The sequence below is a fragment of the Quercus lobata genome, chromosome 7 (genome assembly GCF_001633185.2).
Source record: "Quercus lobata isolate SW786 chromosome 7, ValleyOak3.0 Primary Assembly, whole genome shotgun sequence".
Taxonomy (NCBI): Eukaryota; Viridiplantae; Streptophyta; class Magnoliopsida; order Fagales; family Fagaceae; genus Quercus; species Quercus lobata.
Window position 1 is genome coordinate 18501636 of NC_044910.1, and position 15360 is coordinate 18516995.

Sequence of the window (15360 nt, forward strand, 5' to 3'; positions counted from 1 at the left end):
AAATCAAATCCAAGCAGGCCGGCAATTGTCATTTTCTCCTTCGTTTTATTTTTTGGCATCAAATTTTGTATTAAATACTAATCATTCGGACGCCAAAACCCAGGTAAGGTGGTATGTTTCAAAAATAGAGAGAACGACTACAAGTATAACAACTCGTTGACTCCGGAGACAGAGAGAGAGAGATTTGGTACTAAATTTGGGTTTTCATTTTTTTTAAGTTTTGGTTTCTTAAGATTTTCTATAAATTTTTCCATTGCCAAGTCAGTTTGTAAAATATGTTGTAAGTTTTTCTCTCTTGGCCTGTCTACTCACTGGTGTCTCCGTCCTTTCTTTATTTTTCCCTTCTCTACATTTTTTAAACTACCTCTCAACAAACCATCCAAACATACTTTAGTGTGTTTGTTTGAAAGTGAAATAAGTGGATAGAAAACTTTAATACAAAAGATAATGAGTTTGTGTATTGTTTGGTTTGAAGGGGAAGAAAACTTTTATGTGGAGTCCAGACATTTTCCACTCGGGTCCACACAAAACTTTTCTCTCCAAAATAGAGAGAAAAGATAGATAAAAATGCTTAGGAATAAGGAAAAACAAAAACGCAGTCCCACTTTTTGCTCTAACCTACTCCCTACTTAATCTCACTTTCCCATCTCCTGATCATCAATCTCACTTCAACCTCTTCACAACAACGGTGAACTCTGCAAGAATGTATAAATATTTATTGAACAGTGAGTTTTGTTGCCCAGGTGAAGAAAATTTAAATATTTGTTGAATGGTGTTTGGTGCCCAAGTGAGGGATGTGTTAAAAACTAGTTGAATTGTGTAAATTTGCTGCCCACATTTTTGCTACCCAGTTGCCCAGTTAAATTATTAGTGCAAGTTGATTTGCCCAGTTGCCCAATTAAATTATTAGTGCAAGTTTTGATTTATAAGTTTTACCCAATTGAATTGCTTAGCTTATTTGTTGCCCACGTTATATTCACTAGTTGAACAGTGAATATAGGAATACTCTTGTAACAAAATCTTTTGCCCAATTAAATTTATATGTACACTATTGTAATTTTCATATTGTAATAATAAAAACTAGCCTCTGAGCGCACGCTCACACATGTGCTCAGAGACTCTTCTATTTTTTGGGTAAAGATTAAATTTGCATTTATTATAATTTGGAATTTCTACTTTTTCCAATCACCAAAAAAAAAAAAAAAAAATCCACTAAGGGTGTGATGAAGAAATTATTTCCCCCATAAATGCATAAATCAATACTACCAAGAATTTTGGAAGATACCTGTTTGCTCAATGAATGGTTTGAGTCTTGATTGCATTTGTCAATCTCAATTCCAAACCCTGTAAAATGTGTCCCTAACATCAAATCCATTGAAGTCATCAATTAGTTGCTAAAGTTTGGCTTAATTTTAAAAAATAACCATTGAAAAGCACAAATTGAACAAATTGTCAAAAAAAATTTACTAAGAAAAAGAAACATGAGATTGATGAGAATGAAACCTGGCCTTCACAAATATAAGATAAATATAAAACTGACTAACAAACGTGGAGGTTAGTGATAATAAGGAGATCGTGAGTGAGAAAGTGAAAAACAAAAATAAAAGCATGAGAAATTACATAGTAGTAACTGCTTTTTAGTGGAGATGTTGGGATGATAAGGATGGATAGAAGTTATAGTACTGTTGTACTGGTTTTATAGTAAGAGTCTTTTTTTTTTTTTAAATAAAAAAGAAGAGATTTGGGAAAATAAAAATGTGAGATTAGAGTAATGAAATTTAAAAATAAAAATAAAAAATGAAAAAAAAAGGGGACAGAATAAACAAATACATCGTGATGAAGTAAATAAAAAATAAAAAATGAATACATGGGGTGAGTTTTGTAGATTTGAGGAGTTTTAAAACTAACAAAAGAGTGATCCTATTTTGTAGGGAGTTAGTGAGTAGAAATAGGAATTTAAATCAACGTAAAAGTAGAGTTTATTAGAAGCCGAAAAGCATTTCAACGTAGAAGTATAAATTTATTATTTTTGTCAATTTACTATTTTAACCTCATTTTTAAGTTTTAGGTAGGAGTATTTTTCATAGTAAAAAAAGTAATAACTAATTTTATTTTGCCAATTTACTATTTTAACCCCATTTTTAAGTTGTTGGTTAATTAAATTAGGGGTATTTTTGACAGGAAAAAAAAGTAATAACTAACTTTCTGAATCCTCTTAATATATACATACAGATAATAATATAAATTTATATATGTATGATGTAGTAAATTTTATATTATTTAATGAGTATAAATAAATTTATTTCTTATGTATTATGTAATAAGGGTATAATAGTCAATTTATATAAACTACATTTTTTATCCTCTTACTATTATCTTCAACCAAACAAAAGAGTTTTCCATCCTAACACTTTTTCACCCCTCCAACCAAACACACATGAGGGAAAACTAAATCTTTTCAATCCTCTCACTTTTTAACTCCTCCATTTCTATCTTTGATCTTAAAATTTAAAAAAAAAATACTAAGTTTTTTTATTTGGAATATCACTTCTTAAGTAATTCAATATTAGGTGGCAATGTATAACACCAATAGGGATGGCCAAATGGCAATTTAAACCTGTCTTTGCAGATACCAACCTCATTTTTCCTTAAATGGATGGTTTTTATTTGTCCTGAATAGCAAATGGGACATGGATTAGGGTAAACATTTTCCCCTATACTCACCCGGCACTCACTATGTTTATATTTAAATAGTTAAAAAATATTTTTTATAATGCTTTTAGCTTTAAAATTTTAAATTTTTGATTCTCTTTTTATATTGTATTATTAAATTTATATTTTTATGTTTTTAGATTTAAATTTTTTAATTGTTGTATTTTTATGTTTGATTTTTTTTTTTTTTTTTTTTTGTGTTTCTTCATATTTGAATTGTTGTATTGTTATGCTCTGAGAATGTTTTGTAATATTATAACTTGTTTTTTAAAAAATATTTATGAGTTTTAATTTGATGTATTCAAAATAAACTTTAGTGAATTATATATATAAAAAACTTAAGTGTGGTGAAATGGGTACCCACTAGAACAAGGCGAGGGGAAAAATGGCTTGAAGTGGATGTGGGGCAAGGAGGGGATAATAGTCAATTTATATAAACTATATTTTTTATCCTCCCACTATTCTCTTCAACCAAATAAAAGAGTTTTCCACCCTCCCACTTTTCCACCCCTCCAACCAAACACACACGAGGGAAAACTAAATATTTTCTATCCTCCCGCTAATTTTCTATTCTCCTACTTTTTCACTCCTCCATTTCTATCTTTGATCTTCAAATTTTTTTAAAAAAATACTATGTTTTTTTGTTTGGAAAATCACTTCTTGAGTAATTCAACATTAGGTGGCAATGTATAACACCACTAGGGATGGCCAAATGGCAATTTAAACCCATCTTTGCATATACCAACCTCATTTTTCCTTAAATGGACGGGTTTTATCTGTCCTGAATAGCAAATGGGACATGGATTAGGGTAAACATTTTCTTCTATACTCACCCCGCACTCACTATGTTTATATTTAAATAGTTAAAAAATATTTTTTATAATGCTTTTAGCTTTCAAATTTTAAATTTATGATTCTCTTTTTATGTTGTATTATTAAATTTATATTTTTATGTTTTTATATTTAAATTATTTATATTTTTTAATTGTTGTATTTTTATGTTTGAATTTGTTTTGTGTGTGTGTGTGTGTGTTTCTTCATATTTGAATTGTTGTATTGTTATGCTCTGAGAATGTTGTGTAATATTAGAACTTGTTTTTTTAAAAATATTTATGAGTTTTAATTTGATGTATTCAAAATAAACTATAGTGAATTATATGTATAAAAAACTTCAGTGTGGCGAAATGGGTACCCACTAGAACGGGGCGAGGGGAAAAATGGCTTGAAGTGGATGTGGAGCAAGGAGGGGAATAGGAAACATACCCATACTTGCGAGAAATTATTAGAACTTACGGGAGGACCGCTGAAGTGGCTCTCCCAAGTCCTCCCAACCAATAGAAAGACGCCACCTATTAAAAAAAATGATTCGGCTTCCTCCTTATTGAACCTAACCCAAATACATTTAAGTTCTAAACTTCAAACTCCAAATTCAGTATGTCGCTTCTCATCCAATTTTCAAAAACCCATTTTTTTAACTTGCTTAGACTCTCTTCTCTCTCCTTTCCCACAATACACACCATCCTCTCATCACTCTTGCTTGCCGAAATCTTAACCTTTAAGCTTTCTAGAAGCCTTTATCTGTACACTATTACTAAAGTGGTTGGCATAATCCAAACACCGCCCCGCCATTGCAACTAATTATGACTGATCAAGGCATATTACAAAATCTTATTTCACTTCAATGTATCATTTTATTGCTATGTTTTGTCTTTATCTAACTTGCACTAAAACATTGCCTACAAAATAGGAACACTCTTCCACTAACCCACTTCTTCAAAGTAACTATACGTTTATTGTTTTTTTTTAAATAGAAAAATAAGTTAAACACCCCACATTTATCCAAAAACAAATCTAAATATCAAAAAAAAAATAGTTATTAAAAAAACTAAACTAAATAGATATATACACGTTATATATATATATATATATATATATATATAAAAGTAGATATATCTTTAACTCCTACTAAAAAGTTGCCTACAAAATAGGACTACTCTCTTAAAGATTTTCAAATTGCTTTGTCCATTTATAAAAACAATTAAAATAAAATAAACACACGTCTTTTTATAAAAACACATCTGCCATTTTGATAAAAAAAATTAAAAGAAAAAAAACACATCTACCATTATTGGAAAAAAAAAAAATAGTCGTACACCCACATTTTAGTCACACAAACAACTTCAAATTTCTACCCAATAAATTTAAATCTCCCCATTATCACCCCTATGTATTTTTGTGATTGGAAAATGTAGTAATCTCAAATTATAATGGATACAAATTATTAAGATTTACATAAAAAATAAAATAGCTAGTCTAGTTTATAAATATGGTGTCTTCTAACTATTTGCTAAAAGTCCAAGATAAGAAAGTAGTAAAAGAATGAAACTTTTATTTTATTTTTGTTTTTCTATGTCTAGTTTATGTGTATAGTGCCCTTTAACTATTTGATAAAAGTCCCTAAATATGTTTGAATGTTCTTAAATGTTCATATGTGTTTTTCATGTGTTCTTGGCTGTTCATTATATATTTATGCATAACAATAGCTTTAATCTTAAATCCACGTCAAAAATATGGAAAACATGTTTGTTTCATAATTCTTTCAAATTCTTAAATCTAGGATATCATCATTCACATACATTCACTAGAATTTATTTTTCAATCTAAATGCAATGCTTAATAAATTGAATTAGTGTTTATCACATGCACACACATTAAATTTAATATGCAAATTGATTGATAACATATTGAATTCTATAATATGAGTGTTGGCCATCATAGTTTAGAAAACCGGTTCATCGGGCAAGATGGATGTCTAATCTTGTAACATAGCCTCCGAGCTTAGATCAAGGGTTGATAGATCAATACTTATCCATGTAATTTTCAATTTCTAGATTGTAGCTAGAAAACAAAGTCATGTACTTTATCTTAGATTATATCTAGGACCAAACTCATATAATTTCTTATGATCAATGTAAATTCATTTGCAAATCAATAAAATGATGAATTTTTTAATTTTGGTTTTCTTATCTATTCCAATAATTAAATAAGTGGTGAATTTATTGTAAACCCCTTAATCTAAAGGGGAAAATATAATCAATCGAACCTCCATTTAGAGAGGCAATAACACGACTCCACCCATTCACATGGGTTTGACCCATCACCAAAAAGCGAGATGGGGGCACGGTCTCTCACAGAAATTTTTAGTTATGATGGGTTCAACATTAATGAAATTGCAACTATTATCACTCATGTAACTCAATTGATTGACACATGTGATGTTTCCAACTACAACAAACTTATAAAAAAAATTATGATATTTTGAATCTTGGGTTTTATTTGTTGGTGTTCTTAGATGGGTTTAAAACTTTTAATGTGTGTGGGATATGAACAGCTATTTATGATGATTTTGATGACAAATCACAAAACTTGTTTGTATTTTTCTATTAATGGGGTTCTCATTTTAGGTTGATCAAATTGATTTTGTTGTTGTAGTTGTCAAATTAAAATGGAGTCTCAGTTTGAAGAAGGCACAAAAAACAAATACTTTACTTTTATGTTCTTGTAAAAATAGTTGTGATACACATAAATGCTTCGACATTTTAGTTTGTTTTGGTCTTCTTATTTTGCTATCATGCTATGAATGGAGTTGCTTTATATCCTGCATACTAGAAGGCATATCCTTGTATTTATGCTTATGCAGATAGTCTTATTTGGTGAAAACAATATGGCAATTAATTGGTAAATATGTAACCAAAAAAGAACTCACCCACCTTGTATTTTCTTATGGCCTTGAATGAAGTTCAAAGTGAAAAAGAAGAGGTTATTTTTGTTATGTGATAAGAATGTCACATTTATTACTGTACACTTATTGCTACCACTACTTTAGAGTAGGTCTTAACTCTTAAGTGTATGTGTGTGTGTGTGTGGTGGGGAGGGGGGTGGGGGCAAGTGTAGACACTCCATTTCATTTCAACTTATATCCAAGCCCTCGATCCCAAATTTCAATGACAAGAAATCAAATCGCTACCAAAATGATCAGCATCGTGTGTGGAACCCAATGAGGATGACAAGCTTAAACATGACTTAATATAGTCTTAGTCCGAGCCCAATAATGAAAATATGTAGAAAGCCTAAAACCCAAAAGACAATTTTTTGACCTGATTTGGCCTAGGCTTACAAAGAGTGCATACATCGAGTATTTGATGAGTACGCACTCAATCTGTGGCATACACACTCTCTGTACAGAAAGCCTAAAATCACTCTATTTCCATATTGATAAGATTCTAAAGCAACCGGCCTGATCAATTAGCTGCCCAAACATGTCATCAAACCCTAGCTACCCATTTCCACTATAAATACCCCCATTTCCAACGTCCAAAGGGGGTCAGAAAATTAAGCCTTATCGAAACTCTACCAAAATTCTTTGATAATACTCAAACCTAGAGTTTTAAGGCTAGAAAGAAAAAAAAGGGCTAAGCATTAAGTTAATCTTTAGATCCTTGTTGATTTGAAAGTAATCTCTTTCTCATCCATACTCGAAATCTAGTTTGGTTCAAGTTTGCAATCATACTACTTAAGGCCTCTTAGCAAACCTTAGGTCACTCAACTCATCCTCCCATACATACAATTGCGGTAGTCGATTTTGCCCGAAAGGGCTGGTTGAAACTACATCACTGTAAATACTATGAGAAGGAGATGTGGATCTTTTCCGTGACCCACATTCTCCTCCTCGATTCTTGTTTCTATTATGCTTTTGTTGTTTTTAAGCCTTAATATGATGTTTTGCATGTACATATTCATATCGTGTCTTTAATTTTGTTCATTTCTATTGTTTGTGTTAAGAGCATATAAGAACCCTAATTTGCCTCAAGATGCGTATGTGTCGATGTCCTAGCAGACGCACTTCTCATGCGACTAGGGTTCTTGTTTTGGTTGTTTTTTAGAAATCAACATTGAGTCTTAATTGCATACGCTAGTAGAAAAGTGCGTATGCATCCTTCTTATGGCATACGCCAATTTGAGCTCAATTAGATTTCTTGCCTTTTTTGTTTCATTTGTCATTAGTGTCATGTTTTATTATCTTTCCTTATCTGCTTTTACTTGTCATTAATGTGTATATTCTGTTGGAGCATTTTAATATTAATTAATTAAAATGGATTTATATGACAATATAAATGTAAAGATGTGGAAGTTAATATGGAAGATGAGGAGTTAGTGAAAATGTTTAATCCTATATTGAAAAGGAGAGAGACTTTTTATTCTTTTTAATTGTGGTGATTAATAGGCTGATATGTATTGTAGCAATTTGTGGGTTAGATACATTTATATTAATTTCCATATTCATTGGTAAGTAAATTATTATTTTTATTATGGAAAAAACAAGAGCCATTCACCCACTTAATGGATTAGCTGTTGGGCCTTTTTACTCTTCAGAAACTCATTATGTCATCCATTTAATTGTGTAACTCTAGCCCATGGCCAACAATTAATCTTGTAATACCTATTATATTAGAATAATGAACCTAATTAATCAAATTAATTTGGGTAGTAAATTCATGAGGCACATTAAGCCAATAAATAGACTCATTCAGACTCAATACCGGTCACAATGTTAACACCAAAAATCCAGCAATTGCAAGCATTCTGATACAATAAAAAATAGAAAGGTTCTTGGCAAAGAAGAGTGTTCTTTCTGGTAGAGTTTTGGGCTTGAACACTTTGTGTAGAGGTTGTTCTAGTCATACGACATTTGTTGAGTTGTTGTATCTTGGAGGAGACAAGTTAGAGAAAGTCTGCACCAGTTACAAAATTTAGCCAACCAAGGGCTTGAATCTCCTTAAAGAAAACAAGTGTCACACCTTAGTCCAAATAGTGTTGTGTATTTTTTTTCTCTTCAAATTAATAATATTCAGAAATATTTTTTAGGTTTTCTTTGTGTTATTTCCATTATTATTATGTTTGCAGCAACATATTCTATTTGTCTTTATTTCCTTTCTTATTTGACATTAATTATAAAATACCAAAAACATTTATTTGTTTCATTTTCTATCTCTAAACCCTAATCCATTCTCTCCCTTCTCTCTCATCCAATTTTTAATTATAATTCAAACTCAATAAGGCAATTAAAAGTCTTAGAGGTAAATAAGGTAGACATTTCAAATATAAAAGATTTAAATACTTTCCAAACTCAAATTTAATAGTTATTTAGTATTCAATTCCCTTGAACCTAATTAGCTATTCACATCAAAGGAAAGCATTGCAAGGAAGATTTTAATTGAAGTAATTGACTTAAACTTAATTGGTAACATTAAAAGTGAAGTTAATCAAACCCTAATCAATCAAATTTTTGTTAAGCCTTAAAAGTCACTAAGATCTTAATATCAAATCAAGACAACTCAAGTCTAATAAAGGGAAAACACACACATAAATTAATGGTGATTCTACTTCAATTAATAATTTCTCCTCATAAGACTCGCAACTCTGTTTGGTATCCACATGCACGTACCCGCATACATGCACGATTGAATGTACACATACACACACTTGTTTGTCTTATCATGATGTCTTCCATGTCATGCGTTGTTTCTTTGAGTTGATTGCCATGAATCAATTTTCTTTTCCATGACTACCTTTATGCTTTTATGTTCACATGTCTATACCGTTTTTCATATTTTGTCACACATGACCCATAGATTACACCAAAGACTAGACACAAACGCATATTTTTGAACTTCTAGGATAAATCTACCTACTATTCAAATCAAGCAACGATATATGAAGGCTAGCTACGGTTGGACAGGCTTGGGGTGCTTAACCTCCTTGTACCCTAACTCTAGACCTTGTCTGGTAGAAAGACCTTCATGGAGTCATTTCTTTAGTTCCTGGACTTATAACCAGGTGACGACTCCTTTGCTTCTTTTTAAGAAACACCACGTACTTTTAGGCTCACGCTCAGTTTAAGTGTAAACCATTTTTAGGGAGATTAAGTACCATGTACCCCGCCTTCGCAGAAGGAACCGACATGTCAATATGTCATCTAAAGGGGGTACAAACCTTACAATGGGAACCAAAGCCTTGCAATGTGTTGGCTTGTCAAGTATATCAAATTCAGAAGGAATGTGTTCTATCATGAAAACAATGTTGTAATGGGTACAAACTTGTTTTTGTTTCCATTTCTTCTTCTACTTTTTTTCTTTGGTTTCTAAGTGATGTATTATTGATGCATCATTTTCTTGATATAAGTTGCATTGTCTAGTACTATTTATAATTTCAAATAAGCAATAATCCCAAGCGTTATGTGTATTTTCAACTAAGCATTAATCCCAATGAGATTTTTCTGAACAATTGGTTACTTGTTTATTTATTGTATTAATGGTTATTACTTTGTCAATAATAATTGAAAATGTCTATTTCTAATTGTGTAAAATTATTTCTCCAATGGTTTTAGACAACCAATCTTCAACAAAAGCTATTTGACTTTAAAGATTTTTTATAGGCATTCAATATGGAAGATTAATCAAATTTGGACTAATGGTCAAAGAATTAAAAGCTACAAGAAATGTCTTTTGTATTTTGAAGGTAATGAAAATAGGTCTATTTATAGTAAATGTAATATTATATTTCCTTATATATATATATATATATATATATTGTTATGCCTTCTCATCCTTTAGACAAAAATTACATTGTTTACCATTTTATCTTATGCTTACTTTTGTATAAAAAGATATACTAAACTTTTGAGCATCCCTAGCTTTAGCATTGATTAAATTATGCTTGTTCACCACATTATAACAATCTCTTTTTATAAATCCAACATTTCCAAACCCTTCAACTTCCTTAACTAAATAGGAATGTGCACTTATTGTTCTTATACCTACTTCCTTAGAAGTTTTTATCACACATAATTAAGCATTAGTTATTTTTCAATTCGACCTTAGAAACGACATTTCTTCTGGCTTTGCAAGCTTATGACTATGATTATGATTGAAGTGAGTAACATTCTATTGATCATTTGTCATTGTAAACTAGATATTAGCTTCCTAACCAATCCTAGTTTTTAATTTTGAACTTCTTAACATCCAACTGATTACTATCTCGTGGGAATCCTTCTTTCGAACATGCATACTCTCACTATCTTAAACAATTTTTTGCATATCTAAGTTTTTCTTTTCAAATACTAAAACCCAATTCGTATGGCATAATCATTATACAGTTTATATGATTCATCCTCACTGTGTACCACCATTCCAAGCAAATTTTCAATATCTTGAAAGTCTTCTTCATTGACTTAATCTATGATTAAAAACACTACAATAATTTTTTTTTTTTTTAATTTATAAAGAAACTCAAATCAAAAGCATATTAAATAACAACAGTGGTGAGAATGGTGCATGTCTGTGTATAAATTATTAACTCGTAAGAAATAATTCATTTTTTTATACTATTTTCGCATTTTGGATTTTTATCAAATAGTTAAAGGGAACTATATTTATAAACTTTTTCTTTTTTAGAAACAAACAAACACGTGCGTGCACACACACACACACAAGGGAGGCAAAATGAGTTTTAATACAAAGGCAAACCACAAACTCATAAAAATTCAACTTTTTTATATTTATAAATTCGATACAAAGAAAACAACACATAAAAATTTCATTCTTTTAATTCTTTATCATCTTGGTCTTTTATCAAATAGGTAGAAGACACCATATTTATAAACTATATAGAGACAAAACAAAGCAAGAAAATGATATATTGAAGAGTGAAATGAGTTTTTGTAACATATTTTGGTCAGCCATAGTTACTTGCAATGATAGTGTTTGAAATTTGGCAACCACTTCAGCCATAGCCTTTGAGATTATGTACTCACTACTCATCCATGGGAAAAGAAGGAAACAAACCTAGATAAATTAGGCCCAAAAACCAAGTTAGTTCAAAATCTCAGAGAGCTAGTCTTGCAAATCTACTACAATGCTTATATCTAGCATAAGATCATTCATGCAAAGAAAGACTCCTTCAATGCTGTGGGAAGGGAGAGATAAGAGAACTTAGTGGGTTAAATAAAATTTTGGGTTTTAGAGAATTGGGTGAGAAGCGGCTAAATTAATTTAGGATTAGAAGTTTAGAACTAAAATGTATTTGGGTTAGTTTGTTTAAATATCAAGTTGGTTTTATGGCTCAATAGGTTGAGTAATTTTAAAAAAATAGGTGGCTTCTATTTATTAGTCGTTATTGGTTGGCAGAACATGTCTCCATACTTGCATCCCTAAACACGAAGCGAATTTTTGTGGGTTAGTGTTTATTGTTAATGTGTTTGTATAGGTCAATATGCTTTAACTCAATTAATAAATGGGTCAATTTTCTATTGACCTGATTAGCCCACAATCAACCTTTAATGTAAATAAATGTCTTTTTTATCTAACATAAATTTGAGTTTTAAATATAATGGAGTAATTAAAAAAATTATTGGTTATATTGATAAATTAATTATCAAAAGTCTAAAGTCCCTAGCCCTTTTACCTAAAACAAAGAAAAAAACAAAATCTCTTTTTGCTTTATTTTTCCTAGATTGTCTCTTAAATGAGTTGAAATAGGCTATGTCATGTCAGCCCATTATATAAATATGTTATGTTAGGATTGAGGAGATTTGACATGATTATTAAATGGATTGGGTCAAGGTTGAGCTATGTATTCAAATACCCATACCTCAATATGACCCGCTAACACAAATTGTCACCCCTAGTTGTCTTATGTACTGTCACCCAATTTTATAACTTACATTTAACCTTAATTGGGGGCAAAATGATCTTTTGACATCTCAAGCGTTAAATAATAATTTTGATAATTGGATTTCTAAATTCTTCATGTAAAAAAAATCTTGAAGTCTTAAAGATTAAAATGAAGTGTCAAGAGTTCCAATCAGAACAATGGATCAAGGAGTCTCCATCAAGGTTCAAGCCTAGATTGTTTATTAAACGAGTTGAAATAGGTTATGTCACGTCATGTTAACTTGATTTATAAATATGTTATGTTAGGATTGAGGGGATTTGACATGATTATTAAAGGGATTGGGTCAGGATTGAGCTATCCATTCAAATACCCTTATTTCGACATAACTTGCTAACACAAATTGCCACCCCTAGTTGTCTCGCTAACACCCAATTTTATAACTTACATTTAACCTCGTTTGGGGGCAAAATGATCTTTTGACATCTCAAGGGTTAAATAATAATTTTGATAATTGGATTTCTAATTCTCCATGTAAAACAAATCTTAAAGTGTTAATGTTAAAAATGAAGTGTCAAGAGTTCCAATCAGACCAATGGATCAAGAAGTCTCCATCAAGGTTCAAGCCTATCAAGTTCCAACTCTCAAGATTAGACATCCTTAATGGACCAAGAAGAAGCAAGTATCCCAACTTTGCTTCACTCCATAAGTTGTCTGCCAGAATTGGGTTTTCAATATCGTTGTTTAGCATAAAGTTTGTTTGTTTCTATTTTAGTTAGGGATGTTTGTTTGAATATCAAAATGTCATGTTGTATTTGATGCATTTTTGTCTCTTATGCTTTGTTTGATGCATTTTTTTCATATATACATGTGTGTGTGTGTAAAAAAAAAAAAAAAAAAACCTTCAAATAAGATAAAAACAAAATCTAAAAAAAAAAAAAAAAAGAGATGGCAAGTTCCTTTTTTTTTTTAAAGGCACCAATACAACTCCAACTATTCACACAGGTTTGGCCTAACTTCATTAAATGGGCTGAGTGCGTGATCTCTTACAATTGTGTAATACATGTGTACACCATGGTTTTAAAAACCGGTATGGTTAAAGAACCATTTTTGTTCCTGGTTCTCAATTTTTACCAATTTTGGGAGTTTTTATTGATCGGATTGGTGCTGGATTCCCGTTTGAACCAGTTTGACTAGCCGATTTGGTTTGGTTTTTAAAGCCATGGTGTATGATGCTAGTTCATTTTGATGAGGACCTTAGTAAGATGGTAAATGCCTTCCACCAAAATTCACAAGTCGCGGGTTCAAGTTCGATCAATCTCTTCAAAAAATTAGTGTTAAAGTTGCCTATCATAACCTTTTTCAGACCCCGTAAGAGTTTTGTGTACTATGTACTACCCAATAAGTTATTTTTATGGTTCATGCATAATACTTATTAGGCGTTTTAATATTTTAGAGCTTAGTTTTGATTATGTGATGTATTATATGTTTCTAATATGAGTTCAAAAATGTAAATTATTAGTACTTACAAAAAAAAAATGTAAATTATAAGTCATATAATATTTGGGAAATTAATTTTGATTATATTATACGTCATTGATTATATTTGGAAAATTAATTTCGATTATACATTATATGTCACTAGAATGTTTAGGTTGTATCCATTATTTAGTGAATTTTTTAAAAGAATTTTTGGGTTGATTACAACTTATCCACCTATGGTTTGGCCGAAATTTAAGTTGCCTATCTATGGTTTGAAATTCCGCACTTTACCTACATGAAGTTAGCTTAGTTAGGGTTCCGTAACTCACATATATTAAAAAATGGGATTAAATATGTGTCTTTGCTCTCTTTAATTTTTCTCTCTTCTCAAAACATACAAAATATAAAAGAATATGTTTTGTATGCTTTGAGAGGAGAGAAACATAAAAGAGAGCAAAAATACATATTTGGTCCCATTTTTAACAAAGGTTGGTTACAAAACCCTAACTGAACTAACCTCAAGTGGGTAAAGTGCCAAATTTCAAACTACGGGTAAACAACTTAAATTTCGGCCAAATTGGGTAAGTTGCAATTAGCCAGATTATTTTTAAAATTTCTTTTAATTAATGACAATTAATAGTTAAGTTTTTGTGTCTATCCAAAGAATTTATAAAGCAATAGAGAAAAAGTTGATAGGAACAATTAGGCCCTTAATTCTACTTATAAAATTGTAGTAATTTGGAACCACTTGGTAATTAAACATAATACTTACTTGGTGCAATCATGACTTTTAAACCAAACTTTTATTATATAATATATGATGTGATGTGGATAGTACATACTATCCTTGCATCAAGAGATTCTTTGTTTCTCCAAAAAAAGAGAGACTATTTTTAAAAAAAAATAAAAAAAAAGGTTGACTCTCTATATGTATGTGTTATTAGGAAAATTATTACGTACTCTTGGAGTACCATAAATGCGTACTCCCTCCTCTCACATGAATGATGGGTCACATCATGAATTTAATTAGTGGAACTCACCATTCATGTGAGAAGAAGGAATACACATTTATAGTACTCCAGGAATACACAATAATTTTCCGTGTTACTATAGTTAATTTAATTTAAAATTTCAAGTGACTCACTAATTATTACGATAGTTTTGATTAGATTTACTTGGGTTGCGAATAAGTATTTTTATTTTCTTTTTGAGGGAAAGACAAAAACAAACAAGTAATTTTTGTTTGATGGAGCAATATTAGGGATACAATAATTTCACAACAAGTATTGAGATAGAATAGTGCTAAACGACAAGTTTTAACTCACCTTCCACGAACCTAGCATTTGTTTTTTTTTTGAATATTAAGTATTTTTAACACACACGAAAAGATGTGAGAATGTCTTAAAAAAACTTACGGTAGTATATATCCAAAAGGGC